The 10390-nt window shown below is 39.5% G+C and overlaps 1 protein-coding gene across 1 annotated transcript in view; it reads right to left on the bottom strand.

The window, feature by feature from the left end:
* MBNL1 (muscleblind like splicing regulator 1) overlaps positions 1-2404 on the bottom strand; it is a 200842-nt gene extending 198438 nt beyond the window's left edge. The window contains exon 1 of the mRNA XM_084640049.1: positions 2384-2404. The gene's annotated coding sequence lies outside the window, so the exon portion shown is untranslated. The remainder of the gene's footprint in view (positions 1-2383) is intronic.
* Positions 2405-10390: the final 7986 nt, after the last annotated feature.

The raw sequence follows: 10390 nt of genomic DNA on the forward strand, positions 1-10390 counted from the left end.
ATTGATTCTCTCAGACCAATAACACAATCTGTTCAACCAATCCTATCTCCTTCTGCTCTCTTAAGACTTTACCTTCTTTTAAAGGTCCTGTCACTAATACTGATAATTCATCTTTGCTTCTTTCCTTTAGATTTTTGACGTGTTCTAGTTTACTCCTTGTGACAGGTTGCAGGGGCATAACCACATCCTTGGTGAACAAGGGGTTAACCTCAGTTTAATTCCCTTTCACAGGTGCTCTGGTGATGGTCTATCAGAGCAGCTGCTTGGAAGCAGAATGCTTTCAGGAAGGTCAGGCACTACACCAAGGGTCCTAGAAAGCTTAGTTGGGGAGTTTTCTGTTCTTTTCCGTTTATTTGACATCCTTATTATAAAAGCTGATATGTAATCACTTGAGGAAAAAACCTTGCTGACTGCATGCTTTCTGACTGTTTATTTTCCAACTAAGTTACAACACCAGTTTATACCTGTGTCTTCAAGAAGCTTAATTTAGATCTGTGCATTATTTTTTATTTGTTTTATACCGTAATTACCCTTTGTCTAGAAACTAAGGCAGTTTTCTCACCTTTTGGATGCTTTATTTTAAGGTAAACTGATTGCTCCCATTTTTACAATATGAAATCTGGGTAGAACATTTGACTCTCATTTGTAGTTTCATCTACATATTAATATAAATCAAGAAAGATCTAGTGGTTAGATGTAACTAAGATGGGTATATCCAGCTATTTATCTTATTACCAACATCTCCAAAGTTGGCAGATATTCTGCTCCAGCTTACCTCTCTACTCACGTGTCTTTTCGCTCACTCCCCTTTAATGCCCCATGATGACTAGCCACCTCCTTTGTGTCCTTCTTCCACTCCTGTCTCTGAATCTACTTCAGTACAGCCCTGCACACTTTTATTACGAACTGGTATAGGAACACATGAATACTAGGAGCTTTAGAAAGAGGCAGACAAGGTTCCTACTCCAAAGAGTTTACAATTTAAATACTTCATTGCCCATGTTTCTCTTAGATGACTTGTGTGCTCAGGTGTCTACACTGATTAATCTCTTTTACAAACATATTCAGCTTTAAGAGTTAACTCTGACAATTAAGATCTGATTTTCAGTGATGTCTGACCAGCACCCACAAAGCAGGTTCTTAGATATCTAATGACAAACTGCCTCTGCAAGTAACTGGCAGCAAAGAGTAATTAATTTTTTAAAGTAGTAACATATTTAGACAAATGTCCACTAGTCTACAACATATAAGTGAGCAAAGTGCACCCTATCAATATTATAGTGCATAATTATGCTATACACTGTGTCCCTTGTGTTCTCTGTGAAGGTGGTTTCTTTATTACCCTTTAATTAGCACTGGAATTCAGCTGTCAGAAATGGGGGGTCCACTTCCATTTAGTTTGACTTCCCGTCATGAGACGTGCAAGAGTTCAGCCCAGGTGGACTCTGGCTTCATTCCAACACAGTATTTAGTCACCAAATACTGGTGGGACATTCATTGGCAGTGAAATATTTCATACCAGGAAATTAGGAGCTCAGGTGCCAAGGGATTAATGTCTTTTTAATTTATATTAGATTTTACAAATGTACTTGGAACAGTATCTACATCTCATACCAACTCCTGCTTACCCTATTCCTGCCACTTAATCATTGGGGTCAACAGGATGTAGCCCCATTATGAAAAGGAGGAATAAAATAACCCTATCTTAATACCTCAAGGCAGCTATGTTCTCATCTTAAATATAAAACTATACTCCAAATACTACTACTAAGTAGTAAAAGTGGAAACTATTGTGAAACAGTCAGCTCATCGGTTTAAACACATCAGAAAACTTGCTTGGAGACTTCCAGAGAAGTAAAAGACAAGGGAGACAAAAATAATGCTCAGTGAAAAAGCCACCAAAATGGTTTTTTTTGCTTGTTTGTTTTAAGCCGGGATCCTTCAATCAAATTATGCAGGTGGCCCCTTTGCCTGTCCAGAACCCCAAATGGACTCTACATGGGTGCCCGGATCTGCCCACAGGAATGCAATGGCAAGAGCAGGACTTCATTTGCAAATAGTGTTTGGAAAGTATAATTTAAACAGATTATCCACAAGTAAAATTTTTCAGTACTGATATAAAAATGAATATAATTTTTTAGTTAGTTATAGTTTTCACATCAAAAAAAGTTTCCTTTCCAAATAGATAGTGCCAATTTCTTGTCTATAATAAATTATTATTAAAATCTTCACTCATTTAAGATAAATCACCAAGATGCAAAATGACAACGTTCCATTCAATACAAAGAGTCCAGAATTACTTACTGAAGCTTAGTAGACAGTTTTCCATAATTCTAATGCCAACTTACACAATCAAACAAACATGGGAGAGCTCAGTTCTTACCTGTTTTGCCTCAAGTGTAAGTTAGGTCTTAAAGCTGCTTAAATAATACAGTGACACAGCTACCACCACCTCGAAGAGCTCTGTTCTGCTGTGCACTCTGGGCTAATTACAACATTCTTTCTTCGCAGTAGAAGGATGGTGGCCTAACTAAAGGGGAAATAGTGAAAGACCAGAATAATTATGCTTCCCCAACCCTATAGGTTTAAGAACGTGAAATAAGCTATTCACATTAGCATACAGTAGTAACCATGGCAACAGGCTATGGTTTGCATATGTATTTTTTAAAGAACCAAAAATTACTTCCCGCTATTAAAAAAAAAAAGAGAGAGATGCTAGAGGAAGTACTTTTGTATTTAAAGCCACATCCCTAATTTGAAGCAGCTACTGTAATTTAACATGTACAGTTCACATTAAAAGAACGATCTCTTGGTCTTGTGTTTTAAAATCTACCAGTTAAAAATGTTTAGTGTCTGGCCTAACTGCTAATCTGACTACTGACATCTGGCCTAAAAGACAGACTTGCCCTGCCTGGCAAGAAAATCAACAAGTGTTCCTGGAAACTTGGTGGTAATGGCGGGGGGGTGTTTGTTTTTTGTCCTCAGGTCTTGTACTTCCTTCCTCTTGAAGAGCTGTCTGTTAGCAACCGATAAAGCCTTGCAAAACTGAAACTGCTACTATCTACAGACTATCATTTCACCCTGCTTCAGCCACCAACATCACAGGGCAGGTGCAAAGTCTTAAGTATGACAGACTTTTGCAGGCAAGATATATTAGAACCTCTTTTGTTAATTTTATTACAGCTACTATAGTCTTTGGGCTTCCTGCACAAATGACAGCTTACTTCCACTGCAAACATTTGTATAGTAGCCACATTTTAGACATTATAAAATGAGCTGAATGAACTGATCATCACTCTTATGAATTCACTTCTGGAATTCTACAAGACTTTCACAAATAGATGGACAGCAGCCTAATGAATTACTGGAGTTAACAAAATTAATGCTTCCACTGTTCAGTCTAAAAAATAAGGAGCTATGTGAAAACTATTGTTTCTTTGTAAACGTGTGCAAATATTTATTGTTTATGTATAAAGGGGAAATAATGTGTACAGGCAATCTAATGTCTTGGGCACTAAGTAGGTTTATAAAACTACAGACTTTTTAATTAAACTCCAAGTTCAAGGGGATGTTACCGAAAATGATGACGCTATGCTAAGTACCAGAGCAAGAATACACAGCACAATAAACAATCACTCAATGACAAAGCCAGATGTTGGCCTCCTGTGGAAAAATCTGGAAGGAGGGGTTGTGAGGAGGGACCGCTCCATTGGGAATTTTGTGTGGTTCTCCTTGCTAAATTTCCTCAACATTCTCCCATCTAGTAGGAGGGATTTATGGCCTTGCAGGGTAAGGTGAAAGTGAGGGTGATTGATTTGCAGATGGCAACACAGTTGCCAAATTCTGATTCTGTTGCATTCTGCAGTAGAGTGTAGTGGTGGCTGGATCTCTGCATCCTAGCATAGCTCTGAAGATGCTCAGCACTACACATAACCTGAGGTAGAAAACACTTCCCACAAACACAGAAGGATGGTCTTGTGGTTAAGGTGCTGGACTGAGACTGAGGCATCTGGCTTAATTTCTGCCCCTGCCACTGTCAAGATTCCTTCCCCACTCTGAACTCTAGGGTACAGATGTGGGGACCTGCATGAAAACCTCCTAAGCTTACTTTTACCAACTTAGGTTAAAACTTCCCCAAGGTACAAACTATTTTACCCTTGGACTTCCACTGCCACCACCAAACTTTATCTGGGTTCCTGAAAAAATGTAGTTTGGAAACGTCTTTCCCCCCAAAATCCTCCCAACCCTTGCACCCCACTTCCTGGGGAAGGTTTGGTAAAAATCCTCACCAATTTGCATAGGTGAGCACAGACCCAAACCCTTGGATCTTAGAACAATGAAAAATCATTCAGTTTTCTTACAAGAAGACTTTTAATAGAAGTAAAAAGAAATCACTTCTGTAAAATCAGGATGGTAGATACCTTACAGGGTAATTAGATTCAAACATAGAGAATCCCTCTAGGCAAAACCTTACGTTACAAAAAAGACACACAGACAGGAATATTCATTCTGTTCAGCACAGCAATTTTCTCAGCCATTTAAAGAAATCATAATCTAACACATACCTAGCTAGATTACTTACTAAGTTCTAAGACTCCATTCCTGTTCTGTCTCCGGCAAAAGCATCACACAGACAGACACAGACCCTTTTTTTTTCTCCCTCCTCCTAGCTTTTGAAAGTATCTTGTCTCCTCATTGGTCATTTTGGTCAGGTGCCAGCGAGGTTACCTTTAGCTTTTTAACCCTTTACAGGTGAGAGGATTTTTCCTCTGGCCAGGAGGGATTTTAATGGAGTTTACCCTTCCCTTTATATTTATGACAGCCACAAACTTCCAATGTGACCTTGGGCAGGTCAAATCTCTCTGTTCATCATTGTCCCGTAAAATGGGGATAATAAAACTCACTCACTTTGTTAGTCTTCCCTAATTACACTGTGCTCATGATGGGACTGTCTCTAATTAAAGGTTTGTACAGTGCCTCGCACAATGGAGCCTTTGGCTGGGACTCCTTAATTTCTATCATACAAATACATCAATCATCATCATAGGCAACTACATAACAATTATGTGGTTGCCAAACCATAGCCTCTGCCTACAGGCTCTTGAAGACAATGTCTGGAAGACCTTGCACATACTTAGTCTCTATGGCTGAATATAAGGGGCTGTGCACTCAGAACATAACTACAAAACAGAGCCAACACCTGCGTCAGGCAAATGGGACCACCAGGCTAACGTTCCTTCACCCCCTCCACAGATACATGGAGGTGAGCAGAGTGTAAATACCTAAGTGATAAACTAGAAACGGAGGCAAGGCTATGATAGAGATGGAAAAGAAGGAAATAGATGCCTAGCTGTCCTCCTTCAAGCATCCCAGTTCACAAAGGTGCTTTATTTTTATTTTTTTAGTAGCAGTGTAAGGACATGTTCTTTCTTCACATTTCTGTGTCTCTCTCCCTAGCTCTCCCATGTCAGAATGCTGGTTTGTTACATGAAGGCTTATGCACATGAGCTCCCCACTTAACCACTGGGGGTATAAGATACCGTAATCAATGGAATATTCAGAATGAAAATCCATAATATAGTTCAAATTCTTCCCTCCATGCAGACGTGCCCACATACCAAAACCACATACTTGGCAGAATGTGTTGATTGAAATCTGTTCTTTTTTAAAATAATTGGGTTAAGTTGCAATAAAGAGTCATGTTGCTACAAGGGATCACTAAATGCAGTCTCTGTGATTATAAGTCAGTTCATCCAGGTATTTAGCCACAGGCCTCTGCAGTGCTGGCTACAGCAAAGAGTATTTACAGGGTTCCAGACTGATGTAGCATTGCATAAAACATTCCAGTAACTGAAAAGGATAAGAAAAGCCTGCAGGACTTCTTCACTGTGGATATGGCAAATTCGCCTCAGTTACACTGGTGCAATTAGTAACTTCCACAGAGTTACTCATTTACTCATCATATAAGTTACCAGATTTAGTCATTCATAATGAGCATAACTGCGATCCAAGCTATTGGCAGAGGGCCAAAAACATGGGCTATACATGCCACTTCTGTTGCACTATTTCCTTCTTCCTCTGGAGCTCACAGAAGCAGTGTCTTGGCGGGGGCTGCATATGAGGAAAGGGTCAGGAAGCATAGCCAAGTTGTTATTAATTATTTGTGCAAATCCCCACCATGCTGTGGAAACAGCCTAGGTGGGTATTTGGGGATGTCTAAGGGAAAGTTTCCAAAAAGAGAGAGTCCAAAGGAGTACAGGAGAAGAGAAATCGGGGACAAATTGCCTCTAGCAGAACTCCATGAAGTCCCATTTACTTGAAGAAAATAAGCTTTATTTTAACCCTTGCAGGTGGTTTGAAGCTTTCACCAAATATTTTGAGTGCTAGGAATGCCTTACTTCAAATATCTGTTATCAAGAAATTATACGTCGTATATACAGTAGAAATAAATAGGCTTCTTCACACAATGCATTTATAATAAACATTTGCTCTTATTTCACAGGTAGAGGGGTTTAACTGTAAATTCACAAAATTAGGTGTCCAAGACAATGGCTTCTGTAGAAGGTGGGAGGTTCAAAGTATTAGATTGTTGGCATCTAGTATTACACAACTTTTCTATTTCACTGTTGAATATGGTTTAATGGTCAGAGCTTGGATCTGAGTCAGCAGCCCTGGCTTTTGCTCCTTCCTCTGCCACACGTTGTGTCTTCAGGCAAGTCAAAAAACTTCTCTCTGCCTCTGTTTACTGGTGTTTACAATGGATGATGTTAAATATTTCCTATTTAAGTTGTGAGACATAATTATTGAAGTGAAACACTTTGAGATCCCTTATTATTATTGATTTTGTGAATGGGCTAAAAGCACAAACGGTACAAAGCACAAAGATAAAGGCTATCCCAAAAGCTTACAGTCTAAAAGACAGAACACAATGGAAAGTTCTAAGAGGAAAAACTGTAGATGGGGGAGGAGGGGCAGATGGGTTTGGTTTTGGTTTTATTTTAAATTATTATTATTATTTAAACTTTATTATTCATGTGCTTTTCAAAAGGGATTGTTAGGATGTATTTGAATGAGAAAAGGGTGTTGACTTGCATGAGAAATACTATATACCCTGCATCTTTTTATATTTATATAACTAAAAGCTTGAATAATTTAACTGTTAAAGTATCTTTGGCCATGCTTCCTATTTCTGTCACTGTGCTCTTGTGAACAGATGTTCCTGGCCAATTTTTTTTGCGAGCATAACCCCACTGACTTCAATGGAGTTATATCAGCAGAAAATGTGACCCTCTGTACCTACCCACTAGGTATATTGAATTTCCTTTTAAGGGCCTGATCCAAAGCTTGCTGATGTCAATGAGGTCTTCAGTAGGGTCTGGATCAGATTCAAAGAGAATAATCTCTGGGTATTCTAAGAGGCTTGGTATACAAGGAGTTAATGAAAGATAGCACTATTCAGAATTATTTAGCCAGATCCATAGCTGGTGTAATTAGGCCAATTTTTACAAGCTGAGGATCTGCCCTATAGTACAGAAACTTGGAAGGTTTCAGAGTAGCAGCCATGTTAGTCTGTGTGAAAGTAGAATGAATTATATTGAAATTATAATTCATTAAAGAAATGCTACTTGAAGGGTTTGTTGAAATATAGTTGTCAGGAAGAGAAACATTAAGGAGTGTGAGACAATGGATCCTCAAACTAATTAACTTAGAGCTCCTACTGAGCTAGGAGATTGGTAAACGTTAGTATGCAAATAAGATATGTATGTATATTTGTCAGTTTCTGCTTTCTTTTGTCTCTTATGTTAAATTGGCTTTGGCTTAGCTGTATAAATAAGTTATCTTGAGCCTCAGAGAGGGGCTCACATCTGGGTGCATTAGCAAAGCGCTTTGCTAATAAACAGAGTGTTTGACAAATTATGTGAGTCCTGAATCTGACTTTGACATCTGTATTCGCAAAAGGAAAAGGAGTACTTGTGGCACCTTAGAGACTAACAAATCTATTTGAGCATAAGCTTTCGTGAGCTACAGCTCACTTCATCGGATGCATTCAGTGGAAAATACAGTGGGGAGATTTATATACATAGAGAACATGAAACAATGGGTGTTACCATACACACTGTAACCAGAGTGATCACTTAAGGTGAGCTATTACCAGCAGGAGAGCCGGGGGGGGGGGGTAGGGGGGGAACCTTTTGTAGTGATAATCAAGGTGGGCCATTTCCAGCAGTTGACAAGAACATCTGAGGAACAGTGGGGGGGGGGGACGAATAAACATGGGGAAATACTTTTACTTTGTGTAATGACACATCCACTCCCAGTCTTTATTCAAGCCTAATGTAATGGTGTCCAGTTTGCAAATTAATTCCAATTCAGCAGTCTCTCATTGGAGTCTGTTTTTGAAGTTTTTTTGTTGAAGAATTGCAACTTTTAGGTCTGTAATCGAGTGACCAGAGAGATTGAAGTGTTATCCAACTGGTTTTTGAATGTTATAATTCTTGACATCTGATTTGTGTCCATTTATTCTTTTACATTGAGACTGTCCAGTTTGACCAATGTACATGGCAGAGGGGCATTGCTGGCACAAGATGGCATATATCACATTGGTAGATGTGCAGGTGAATGAGCCTCTGATAGTGTAGCTGATGTGATTAGGCCCTATGATGGTGTCCCCTGAATAGATATGTGGACACAGTTGGCAACGGGCTTTGTTGCAAGGATAGGTTCCTGGGTTAGTGGTTCTGTTGTGTGGTTGCTGGTGAGTATTTGCTTCAGGTTGGGGGGCTGTCTGTAAGCGAGGACTGGCCTGTCTCCCAAGATCTGTGATAGTGATGGGTCGTCCTTCAGGATAGGTTGTAGATCCTTGATGATGTGTTGGAGAGGTTTTAGTTGGGGGCTGAAGGTGATGGCTAGTGGCGCTCTGTTATTTTCTTTGTTTGGCCTGTCCTGTAGTAGGTGACTTCTGGGTACTCTTCTGGCTTTGTCAGTCTGTTTCTTCACTTCAGCAGGTGGGTATTGTAGTTGTAAAAATGCTTGACAGAGATCTTTTAGGTGTTTGTCTCTGTCTGAGGGGTTGGAGCAAATGCGATTGTATCGTAGAGCTTGGCTGTAGACGATGGATCGTGTGGTGTGGTCTGGGTGAAGGGCTGACTCTTCAGTGGTTGCACGCTGCTTGAATTTTACACTGTTTGTAATCAGAGCTGGGTGAAAAAAATTTGCACAAAACTTTTTCCCCCCCACAAAAACGTGGATTTGGATTGACCGAAACAATTCGTGAATTTGGGTTGAATTAAAATTGTTTTGGTCAAAAAAACCCAAACAAACAAAAACAATCCAGAATGAAAAATATGTTGTGACTTTCTTCAATTTGTAACTCCTTTCTGGTTTTGAATTCTACTGCAGTCTTCTTTTTTAAAAGGTTAAATATAAAACTGTCTTTTGTTTTGGGTTAAACAAAACATTTTGTTCAAACTGAAACAAAATATTGTTTACTTTATCAGTTTGCCAAAAAAGGAGAGGGGAAATTGTTTTTGGTTGACCAAATTGGATTTTTTCAATTCGGCCACTGAATTGAAAAATAAGTTATTAACACAGCCCTATTTGTAGACAAAATCCATGCTGAAAAATGATGCACACAGTGAGTTACGTTAGTGCATGCCCCTTGAAAACCATGGGAATACCTGTGTGAGGAGTGGCTTTGAACCTCTGTGCTGGCATACCTTACTTATCAAGGCAATATGTAGTATCTTAATCACAGGGGAAAGATTGAGTGTACTGAACCAGACAGTAGTGAGCAGGACGTGGGGGAGGAAATCTCAAACTTGGTGGCCTATTTATCTTTCAGTGACTGTAAGGTAAAAGATTAGACATGAACATGTCATCTTTGGAGCTGTCCTTTGAGATAAGAGCAGCATGCTGAGACACTGACATACATCAGCTGCCCATACTCCCTTTGCAAGCAACTCAATAAACTCCAGGTATCTAAGATTTTTTTGTCATTGCACATTACTCCAGTTTGCCTCTTAAGCAGTTCAGCTTAGTGTGCAGACAATACAGCTTTCTAGGATTTGCCTGCCCCAGAAGGCTGCATATATTTTCACCTTGATAGGGCCCTTTATTAGTAGTATAGAGAGCTATAAAAGGAGAGCTTAATTCAGAAAAAAGGGAACCTCCCCATATTTAATTATAGAGTCAGACTCTAAGCACATAGTATGACTCTCTTCCAAGTTTCTCAAAAAGAAAAAGAGGCATTCAAATCAATTTAAGAGCATCTGGACAAGGGGGCTGTACCAGTTTCATAGGCCATGGAGCAGGGGGGCCACTGTGCCATGACCCAACCACTTTTAAACACTCAGTGTTGCCACCTTGTTACTTTTTGACCAGCCTACCCAGT

The sequence above is a fragment of the Lepidochelys olivacea genome (assembly GCF_965140295.1).
Source record: "Lepidochelys olivacea isolate rLepOli2 genome assembly, chromosome: 9".
Taxonomy (NCBI): Eukaryota; Metazoa; Chordata; order Testudines; family Cheloniidae; genus Lepidochelys; species Lepidochelys olivacea.